Here is a 12,037-nt window from a genome sequence, read left to right as displayed (position 1 = left end):
TGTTAGGTTTGTGCTCTTCTCTCTTTCTCTCTCTCTCTCTCTCTCTCTCTCTCTCTCTCTCTCTCTCTCTCTCTCTCTCTCTCTCTCTCTCTCTTCTCTCTCTCTCTCTCTCTCTCTCTCCTCTCTCTCTCTCTCTCTCTCTCTCTCTCTCTCTCCAATACATTCCTACTTTTAAAACTCTTCGTCAGCCTTCGGGAATCCTAAAACTGCAACAAACTGCCAGCAACACACTCAGTCCCTGTGCTTCCCTGAGCAGTAAAGGGCGGACGTTGTCATCTCCCGGCGTTACTCCTTCGAGACGCACAGGACAATATGTAAGTTCGTGTAGCGTCTTCATATTGACCGAAGAGATGAAGAATGTATGTCAGTACGTATATCAGTATATCTTTGACCTTCTGTCTGTCTTGTGTGGGTGGGTGCGTGATTGGTTGGGAGTCTCTGTCCCCAGCTTATGTGCAATTTTGTGTATTGTAATGTATCTGTTTGTCTATCCGTTTGTCTATTATTTCACACACACACACACACACACACACACAGAGACACACACACACACACACACACACACACACACACACACACACACACACACACACACACACACACAATATCTCAACATTTGCTTTTTCCAAATGTCACATGAAAGAAAGAAGAAAGAGGAAGAAAAGTGTGCAGAATATATATGCATGTGTATTGTGCTGCAAGACATCCAATATCTCTCTCTCTCTCTCTCTCTCTCTCTCTCTCTCTCTCTCTCTCTCTCTCTCTCTCTCTCTCTCTCTCTCTCTCTCTCTCTCTCTCTCTCTCTCTCTCTCTCTCTCTCTCTCTCTCTCTCTCTCTCTCTCCATGGTTTCAACACAATTCCGGTGATCCACACAACAATATACAAAATTCATAACATTTATGTATTTTTTTTCATTTCTAGTAAGGTAATTCATAGAGTAGCAGGAGAATTGTGTGTATTTTTTGGCGACAGGAAAGTGTGTGTGTGTGTGTGTGTGTGTGTGTGTGTGTGTGTGTGTGTGTGTGTGTGTGTGTGTGTGTGGGCGCCTCTGTCTGCAACGTGATTCACAGGAGGAATAATTTTTTTTATGTCTTTTTTGTTTTATAATGTTTTGCTTTCCTTTGTTTCTCTAGGTTATATGTAAAATCTCTCTTTTTTTATCCATTGCTCGTGTGTAAGTTACCAAACATGAACATACAAATATTTTCGTTATGCGAAATTCAGTCTGTCTGCCTCAAAGTTTCTGATATTTTTCTATTTGTAATGATTCTATATATGAATGTTTGTTTACTATTTCATTTGGCATATGCACCCATCAGTCAGTGTGTCTATGTGTCTTTGTCTGTCCTGCTTTCTGAATGTCTGATGTGCTGGCTGACTCTCTAATGTCATTTCCTTCTAACATAGTACATACCTTTATTTATCTTAGTTTGTTTACCATGATTTACAGTTGCATTTCTATATGTTCTGTCCATCAATATACAGCTAATTTCTCTCTTTATCTGATTCATCGCTTACACTTCCACTTTCTTCTTATTTGTTTATGTATATTGCTCTTCAACCATCCTGTGTTTCTTCACTTACCTACCCATTCGTCGATGTTTTATCTGTATATCTCTCCCTATCTAATACTTCCACCTTCTTATCAATCAACGGGGATTTATCAACATATTTTCCCACCTATGTACTATTATCCCTGTCTATCTGTCTGTCTGTCTATTTATCTAATCTATTTTCTACTTACTGAACTGTCTATCTACCCATCTATATATATTTATATCTACTTATATACCTATTCATTTATTCATGTATGTATCAATCTATCTATCCATCCATCTGTCCATCTATATATCAATCTATTTTATCAGCCAGTCGACCTATTTAACCATTTACCCATCCAGCCATCTATCTGTAAATCTACCTGTTCAACCAGATACCTATTTATTAATCAATTCGTCAGACCAATAACACATTTCTCTATCTGCGCCTGAACATACTCACCGACCCATCTCCCCGCTCACCGCCACTGTACCGAGATAATGCACCCTCAATACACTCCTATACTCGGCGGCGGCTAGGCAACGCTATTTCGACATGTTCCACTAAGCATCCCTGCTTATAAGGGGAAACAAGGCCCTGCTAATGCTACGGGACTGGAGGAGGAGGGGGAGGAAGAGGAGGGGCATCTGTTGCAAGCATTATGTTGGCAAAAGGAAGGATGGAACGTAAGGGAGAGAGGATGAAGGATGGTGGAGTGAGGGAAGAGAAGAGAGGAATTCGTGAAAATGGGAGAAGTTGAGAGTGAGGTGTGGTGGTGGTGGTGGTGGTGGTGATAGTAGTAGTGGTGGTGGTGGTGTTAGTGGTATAGTTCGTTATATTTGAGTTACTCCTCCTTAGGGTGAATTGTAGATTTTTTCACTCTATTAAAAAATGTACGTTTTTTTTTTTTTTTTGTCTTTTGCACAAAAAAATCAACATTTCCGAAAAGACGGTATTCAAAAGAAAGTAAGCTTCTTCACTTGTCTTATTCATTATGACGTAACATTCTGAGGTAATTTGTGCGTCCAAAGGCACAGACAAAGGGGTGTTTGAAGTGGATGTTTTTACTAATGCTGTTATTACCCTCCTCCTCCTCCTCCTCCTCCTCCTCCTCCTCCTCCTCCTCAATTTTTTTGCATAGGAATAATAATAGAATCTCACTTCATTCTTTCCAATCAAAACGCAGCCAGTTTTTCCCACACTGCACGATGGTTTTCCCACGCCAGCACAAGCACGAGGGCGTGTCGGTTTGGCAGTCATACACTGCTCTAGCTTACTTTACTAAAGGGTAGTTAATCTAAATTAATTCCAAAGCGATATGTAAAGACCTGTGGGAGTGTTTGTTTTGGTTATCCTATGTAATCACATGTTGTAATCCTCATTTTCTTCGTCCGCATTCTCCTGTTATTGATCAACTTTGTGATTTTAAGTACTAGAGGTCAAAGTTGCAGGCGATAACCTGTGTATCCAGCCCTAAAGGGAAAGGTACACAAACACAGTGACCGAAGCTGTGGCCTGATTGACTGCCGCCTCCCTGGAAAGCGCAACGCAAGGATTCTGCACCACCCCTCAACAACCAAACTGTGCCTTCACCTGCGCTACGCACACACCACATCACACAACTATCATGCAGTTACACTCTCCCTCACAAACAAAAGTAGACAGACCACAACTCTTTCCCTCACTATTCTCTCAAGTTCTCTGTGGTTTTTCTATACCACGTGGTATCAATTCCTGTATCTTGTCAGCTTCTGCTGGAGAGATTGGTGGGGAGGAACCTTCTGTACTATCCTGTATCTCCCAATAATAGTTAATGTAGAATAATTATCCAAACAGCCTCGTCAGTAACTCAAGGTTTGGTCTTCCGTTGCATTCCTTTGTATTCCTCTGTGTTCTTTCCTCCTCCTCCTCCTCCTCCTCCTCCTACTGCCTGCTGCTGCCTGCTGCTGGATGTGATGGCTCATGAATAACATGTGAATATGTTCTTAAACCACTCAGTGAAATCATAATTCGAGCTGAGAGAGAGAGAGAGAGAGAGAGAGAGAGAGAGAGAGAGAGAGAGAGAGAGAGAGAGAGAGAGAGAGAGAGAGAGAGAGAGAGAGAGAGAGAGAGAGAGAGAGAGAGAGAGAGAGAGAGAGAGAGAGAGAGAGAGAGAGAGAGAGAGAGAGAGAGAGAGAGAGAGATTCATGGCAAAAAGTAAATTCTTTCATACAAATGCACCACATTAAGCGCCTCCAGCGTAAGACTGTATAATTATCAGGCAGGAAGCGCGGCAGTAAACACGTCAAGTCTATGGAGAAGGCAGGGCGTGTTTCACTTGCTGGTCTTGCCTCTCAATTTTTTTAATATACGTTTTCTTTTTTTGCTTTTCTTTTTTTTTTCCTTGCATGGATTGACAAGGTGTGGAATAATTGTAAGAAAATACAAATTATACAAAAGCTGAATTGGTGTCACTCCAGATATGCCTGCCCTTTACTACAACAACAACAACAACAACAACAAAAACAGCAATAACAGCAACTACTACTACTACTACTACTACTACTACTACTACTACTAGTATTACTACTACTACTACTACTACTAGTACTACTACTACTACTACTACTACTACTACTACTACTACTACTACTACTACTACGAGTACTACTACTACTACTACTACTACTATTACTACTACTACTACTACTACTACTATTGCTACTGCTACTGTTATTAACATTCACCTATTAAGACTCAGGAAAGATTTGTCTTTCTCCAACCCTCTGTGCTTCTCAAAAACATGGAGCTGCATTTGGAATTAAAAATTCAAATAGCTGAACACAAAAATCATTTAGATGCAAAAGATATTGGACGGTTCAACTTGAGTAAACTGGAGTAAACAATGCAATACATGTTTAATTTAAAGTCAGTATAAAATGGTATTCTTACATTTGCATATAGCCATTATTTATACTCACGCTCTCATATCTTCTTGGCGAATAGCAAACAGAGGAAAAAAAAAATCTTTTCAGTTGCCGCTTCCATACATACAGACAAAAAAAAAAAAAAATTAAGTCAATAAAAAAATACTAAATATGTTTCTGGAAGTGCCTCAATACTCTTAAAACAACTATTCACAGGAAGGGGAAAAAACAAAAACAGGCAGAGAATTCCAGAGTTTACCAATGAAAGGGATGAAAGAAAGAAGATATTGCTTGACTCCTGGACTATTGAAAGGGAACGGAATAAAGGTGAAAGTCTTGTGTAGCGTCAGCGTGGGGAAGGAGAGACGCATGCTGATGGCAAATTCTGAAGAGCAGTAACCATAGAAATAACAACACAAGACAGACTTCCCACATTTTTTTCCATCTTCATATACTTGTGTGCATTTTTTGTAGCATATCAGTGTATTTGCTATGGTAAGCTCAGCAGGTGTGAAATGTTCTCCAAGGTATGCATTAATTCGTCCATTTATTTATTTATTTATTTATTTATTCATTTATTTATTTATTTATTCACTTATTTACTATCTATTTATTTCATATTCTGCTTTTCATTACCACATCGTATTGAGAGGCACTTTTGTGACTCACTGTTTCCTTTACATTGAGAAATTACTTGTTTATTACAGTACCGCATAAAGCAAGTGTCTGCAGTGAGTCAGACACTTTGTCAAGCAGCCTTACCTTACATGCACATGGAAAAACATAGGCAAGCATGACAGGCTTCACTTAAATGTAAACCTAAAACTGGAAGGACGTACACTGCGCTACAAAAACTGCTCCGTCCCCTTCACTCACCGGTAAACTGTGAGTGTGTCAGGAGGAGCAGGAAAAAGCCAGTCCGCGTCGTCTGGCCGCGAGGAAGGAAAAAGCTCCCGCCGCTGCTGCATCAGACAAGACAAACACAAAATCAGAGGACTGTGTTAAACCCTAAAGACAAAAAGAAAAAAAAAAAAAGTGTCTGAGTTTGATGGTGTCAACCAAGATTGGCTATCATAAGAACATAAGAACATAAGAAATAAAGGAAGCTGCAAGAAGCGACCAGGCTTACACGTGGCAGTCCCTTTATGAAATATACCTACCTATTTCCATCTATTATCCCCATCCATAAACCTGTCTAATCTTCTCTTAAAGCTCTCTAATGTCCTAGCACTAACAACATGATTAATGAGTCCGTTCCACTCATCTACCACTCTATTCGAGAACCAATTTTTACTATCTCCTTCCTAAACTTAAATTTTCCAAGCTTGAACCTGTTATTTCTTGTTGTACCCTGGATGCTGATCCAAAGAATTTTGCTTACATCCCCCTTGTTATAACCCTTATACCACTTAAAGACTTCTATCACGTCCCCTCTTAACCTACGTCTCTCTAAAGAATGTAAATTTAATAACTTCAATCTCGCCTCGTAAGGAATACTCCTCATCCCCTGTATCCTTTCTGTCATTCTCCTCTGTACTGATTCTAATAGACCTATATCTTCCCTGGTCTTCTGGACCAGAATTGCACAACGTAGTCTAGATGAGGTCTGACCAGCGTCAAGAATATCATTAATATTACTTCCGGCCTTCAACTTTTAACACTCCTAAAAATGAATCCTAGTACCCTATCTGTCCTGTTTCTGGCCTCTATGCATTGTTTTCCTAGACGGAGTTCAGAGCTAACTATAACTCCTAAATCTTTCGCGTACCCTGTAACTACCAGAGATTGTTCGTTTAATGTGTACCTACTGTGTGGGTTTCCTCTACCTACGCTAAGTACTTTGCATTTATTGATATTAAATTGTTTTTGCCATATGTCCGTCCATTCATTCATCCTATCTAAATCTGCCTGCAAGGGGAAGGCACCCGTTTCTGATCTAATTAATCTATCTTTGTGTCATACGCATATTTACTAACATCACTACTAATTCCACTATCCAAGTCATTGATATATATTAGAAATAACAATGTCCCTAATACTGATCCCTATGGCACCCCACTGATTACATGACATCACTCGGATTTCGAGCCGTTTATTACAACTCTTTCTCGCCTGTCGCTAAGCCATGACCCTATCCAGCCTAACACCTTCCCATCTATCCCGTGTGCCCTAACCTTTCTCAGGAGCCTTTCATGGGGTACCTTGTCAAGTGCTTTAGTAAGGTCCACATATAAGATATCATACATATTACCATTATCTACTGCCTCGTACACCTTACTCTAAAAACTTAACAAGTTTGTCATGCAATACTTCCCCTTCGTGAAGCCATGCTGTGATTGATTTATCAAGTTATGTTTGTCTAAATGTTACCTAATGTTCCTCGCTATTATTGACTCTAATATTTTACCTATAACTGAATTTAAGCTGACAGATCTATAGTTGGATGCTAAAGTTTTATCTCCTTTCTTAAAGATGAGTACTACATTAGCCTGCCTCCACATTACTGGTACCTCACCTGACTCAAGTGATTTCCTAAAGACAGAAACTAACGGCTCACTAATAACCTCTTTGCATTCCTTAAGTACTCTGGGATATATTTCATCTGGTCCTGCTGTCTTGAACTTTTTTTTTAGCATATCTATCTCTTCTTCCACTATCTCTCTAGTTAAGGAAATATCTGTCAGCTTCTGATTCTCATCTGCTCTAAACATCTGTTCACTATCTGGCATATCCTGCATGTTTTCCTGGGTGAAGACAGATAAAAAATACTCATTCAGAATTTTACTAATCTCCTCCCCAGAACTAACCAGCTCCCCATCTGCTGCCTTTAATGGACCTATAGTATACTTATTCTTCGTCCTCTATTCCTGGTAAAATCCCGTGGGGTCCGTCTTCACATGACTGGCTACACTTAATTCATAATTGCCCTTAGCTTTCCTCGTTAACTTCCTGACTGTTCTAACTAATTCATTATATTGTGACCTTAAAACTTCTTCACCTGCCCTTAACCTCTTATATATACTTCTCTTCCACCTATATAATGTTTTAAAAAAGCAGTCATCCATTTAGGATAATTTTTCTGTGATCTTATTGCCCTATACGAGATATATGCCAACTGACCTATATGAACTTTATCTACGAAATATTTATACAATTCATCTACATTTACTTCACCTAATTCCCTCATCTCGGCCCCTACCATCCTCTCTACTCCCTCATCTACTCGCCTCGACCTCACCTCTCTCATTTCAGCATGACCTGACATTCCACCATACTCACACCCATCTCCCCCTCCCTCTCTCCTCCGCCCCTTCCGAACACATCTTACCTCATCTTGTCCTACACCCTCACACCTCACCTCACCTCTCACATCTTGCCTTATCTCTCTCAACTCCGTCCCGGACCTGACCTCACCCTTCATCCGTTGCCAGTCAACTCCTTGGAGGTACCTTTTTAATTCCTCAAAATCTGGTCAGGTATTTTACAAGTGTTTTTGCTTCTAAAAGTTTCTTCCCATTTTAAATTCTACCTAATTTCCCTATGGTCACTGTTACCTAGCTGTCCTCCAACCTCTACCTGCGTGACTGCTTCCTCCCTGTTAGTAAGAATTAAATCTAGAATATTATTCCCACTTGTGGGTTCTAAGACTACCTGTTTTAAAAAAATATCCTGAATTACCTTAAGAGATTCTTCTGCTTCCTTGTTACCCACCATCAGACTCCAGTCGATATTCCTAAAATTAAAATCTCCTACCACACATACCTGACTGTGCCTGCCTGCTCTATTTATTTCCTGCCACAGTGAGGTGTTAATTTCCTTTGTACTGGTCGGTGGTCTGTACACTACTCCCAGTACTACTGACTGTGATCCTTCCTTAATATCTACCCATATCGACTCTGCTTTGTTATCTGTTTTAATTCTACTGTTAATATAACACTGTAATGTGTCCCTAACGTATAACGCGACGCCTCCTCCTCTCCTGTTTTCCCTATCTTTATAGAACAATGTATAACCATCTATCTTAACCTCTGGATTAAATACTTTTCCTCACATATCTAACCAAGTTTCAGTTAAAGTGATATCAAATTTCTCTACACACACTTTTCTTCTAAGCAAGTCTATTTTATTCAAAATACTGCTACATTTTGTGTGGTAAATACTTAAGCTATTTCTCACCTTCCCTGAGCTAGCTACCTTTCTAGATTTAACTAATATCTCCTATGTTTATTCCTCACAACACCTTCTTCCCACAACCCTTTCCCGTATATGAAGTGAGTTATGGCAAATAATTGGCGCATTTTGTGCGCTCGAGCTCGATCTGTAGTGATGAGGCGATAGTTGTGCGAGTTGCGAGGCAGAAACCTTCGCCCACATGCCGATAAATCGAAATATGCAAAATACAGCAAAAAAAAAAAAAAAAAGGTGAGTCTGACGAAGAAATTACATAAAATAACAAAGATACGCCTTCAAAAGTCACCAAGAAGTGATTCCGAAAATGAAATCGAAACTTTTCTATACGATGGACATCAAAAGGTGCTCCTGGCCAAATCATCGTTGTGCCCTCCAGGGCCAGGCGGGAGCGGTGGGGTGTACAGATGTGCGGTAACAAAAATAGAGCCCCCTCGCTCCGCTACGGGAATGATCCCTCCAAAGATATTAAATACGTTACTAAATGATTAAGAAAATCATGAATTATCTTTCATTCGCTGACAAGGAAAATAAAAACGTGAGGAAAACTAATATTTTCAGAAATCTACAACGACGAGCCTCTAAAAAAAGGGAGACAAATAGTGTGGGCCGGCTCTAGTCATCAAGGCCCACGTCACCTTGACTTTTCAAGGCGACAATCAACACACACAGAGACAAATAAGAACACTTCACAGAACTATACAAGCTTTCCTCTCTTTGATTTTACTTGAATAAAGCTGCAACAAAGGTTATGACGCTAAAAAGTTACCTTAGGTTAGGTCACAAATATCATGGTGGTGGCGCTTCCCGGGAAATCAGAGTTAAAAATAATATCAATACCAATTGAACAAAGAAAATATAAATATCTTTTCTCCATAGAAGGAGAGTTTTTTTTTTTTTTTTTTTTGCGTGGAAACCAAATTCACACTAAATGAAATGTGTTACAGTAAGAGTTTCCAAGGACACTTTATCATAACGGGCAAAATATTATTAATCTACATAACGGTAAAACACAGTAAAGGATAAATAGACATATAAATTAGATCTGATATTTGTTACCTAAAAAGACCTCAAGTGAATATTCCTGTTATTGTGGAAACTTCTTTGTAATTACATCTTTCCTTTCTTCACTCATATATTCGTACATACAATATATATATATATATATATATATATATATATATATATATATATATATATATATATATATATATATATATATATATATATATATATATATATATATATATATATATATATATATATATATATAAAACGAACGCAAAAATGACAGCTAATTGTTAGGTTTCAATTGAATCTCTATGTAAATATTTATACCAAAAAGATGACACCATTATAGAAAACATATGATTTCGTATCCTTCTTTTCTCTATGCATACATTAAAATAAGCACACGAAGACTGGAATACAAAAATTTTAGTTTTGAAAAAGATTCTCGGTCAATCCTCAAAGGACTTTTTTCCCTGTAAGATGTTGAAATGAACATTATAGACTAAATTTACATTCTGTTTTCTTTCATATATATATCCTAGGAAGGCAGGAAAATGGGAGACAAAAACAACGTATTGGAAAAATGTTTAAACTAATCCTTCAATGGATAACACTACTGACACGATACCATGGAAGCACATCCTTTCTTTCCTTCACAGATTCGTGGGAAGCTGACAGGAGAAAGGCAGGCAACAGTGACAGGTTTCCGTTGACATGAATAAAAAAAAAAAAGTTTAACAGCGAGATCAAAATAGAGGGCACATGATGTAATGAAGCAGGTACTCACTTTCCTCCTGCATGTGTTGGGAGTGTTCACCGCGGCACCACCTGCCATCCTTTCCTGAAAATATCAAAACATCCACATAAAAAAGTGATGCAGCTTCACTATTCTAAAAAGAGCTAAAAATGAAGCATCATAAACAGAACCACCAGAAATCCTTTACTGCATGAGTTAACAACATACACATGAACAAAAGAGGAAAGAACAAATACTGAACAAAAACACGAAATGTCATAAATAAAACGTGTCAAATTCCTCCAAGCAAGAACACATGGATACATGGAAAACAACACTGAAAACAGAACACACTTCAAACGCTGAGAATGTTAAATATGCACAACAGCTGCAACAAAATAAAACGAACAAACACCATTACATATATAACAAGATCAAATAAGAAAATAAAAAGAAGCAAAAATAATAAATGTAAAGCTTGCCAACATTCAGCGGTGTCTAGAATATGAAGGTGGTAGTTAAGTGAGACTGAAGAGGAGGAGCACAAGTCATGCTGCGATTGATGCATGAAGGCAATCAAGGGAGAGGGTCGCACAGAGGAGGCGGGACGCAAGGCGCCTTCAGGCCAGTCACTGCTGGTGTCCCTCGCCTCCCCTTCCTGCCTCGCTGCGAGGTGAAGGGGCCACTACCACCGCTGCCTCAACACTTACACTACCTTTGCGTCTCAACACTGAAATGCTTCAATGAATGGGAATGAACGGGAAAGTAATGGTCACTTAGAATTGCTTATAACAAGTACATGTTACTAAGTGTTGTAAATCAATCTGTCTGTCTGCGTCTGTCTGTTTATCTCTGCCTCACATGTTCACTATAATGCTCTGTAAGAATGAGCATCCCAATCTCTGTTGCTTTGTTGCAGCGCATCTATTTGTATTAATGTTGTGTGTGTGTGTGTGTGTGTGTGTGTGTGTGTGTGTGTGTGTGTGTGTGTGTGTGTGTGTGTGTGTGTGTGTGTGTGGTGTAACATTACGAGTGGAACAATATTTACGAGTATGGGTCAGTAGGTCTGTCTTCTGGTATATTTAGTAGTTTTAGGAAATCAATGACAACTACGTATTGTGCACGAAAAATGGCATACCGTAAATACGAGGCCATGAGAGAAAAATATAGTTAGGTCACTATGTTTGCATTTTCTTCGCTTACAGTAATTGTTATCACGAAAGAATATACGAGTGACGGAAGAGGCATACGTTTATATTGTGCAAACATTATGCTGTATTAATATCCCACTGACTAGTTAGACTTTTGGTTAAGTACTCACTGCAGGGCACGGTAAACTATTTATTAAAGTGCTTACAAAAAAATATATTCATTGGAATAAAATATTCCAGTTTCTGCCGCTATTTAAAACTACTTTGTCCATGTCTGTGCCTGCCCGCACATCCATCTGTCCCTCTGTCTATTTGTCTTTCTATCTGTCTACTTCCTTGCCTTCTATTTTTGCCTGCCTGCCTGTCTGCCTGCTTCTTTTTCTGCCTATCCTCTTCAAGTTAGCCTGACTATTTCCCTGTCACCCTGTCTGTCTGCCTGCTTTCTTTCTTTCTTTTTTGTATGTCCATCCACCTCTTTCCCCGCAAGTTAGTCTTTCTGCCTCTT

General features: G+C 39.1%; 1 protein-coding gene across 3 annotated transcripts in view; it reads right to left on the bottom strand.

Moving 5' to 3' along the window:
• Positions 1–10,619, bottom strand: part of LOC135116406 (phosphatidylinositol phosphatase PTPRQ-like) — a 66,866-nt gene extending 56,247 nt beyond the window's left edge. For 2 of the 3 annotated variants that reach the window (XM_064033844.1, XM_064033846.1), the window contains exon 1: positions 10,433–10,618. The gene's annotated coding sequence lies outside the window, so the exon portion shown is untranslated. Of the gene's footprint in view, positions 1–10,432 lie in introns of all 3 variants that reach the window. The other variant, XM_064033845.1, reaches the window with a different exon arrangement.
• Between the last annotated feature and the right edge of the window lie 1,418 nt (positions 10,620–12,037).

This window comes from Scylla paramamosain, chromosome 31, assembly GCF_035594125.1.
Source record: "Scylla paramamosain isolate STU-SP2022 chromosome 31, ASM3559412v1, whole genome shotgun sequence".
Classification (NCBI taxonomy): Eukaryota; Metazoa; Arthropoda; class Malacostraca; order Decapoda; family Portunidae; genus Scylla; species Scylla paramamosain.
The sequence above is the reverse complement of the archived record's forward strand: the minus strand, read 5'-3'. Positions and strand labels throughout refer to the sequence as shown.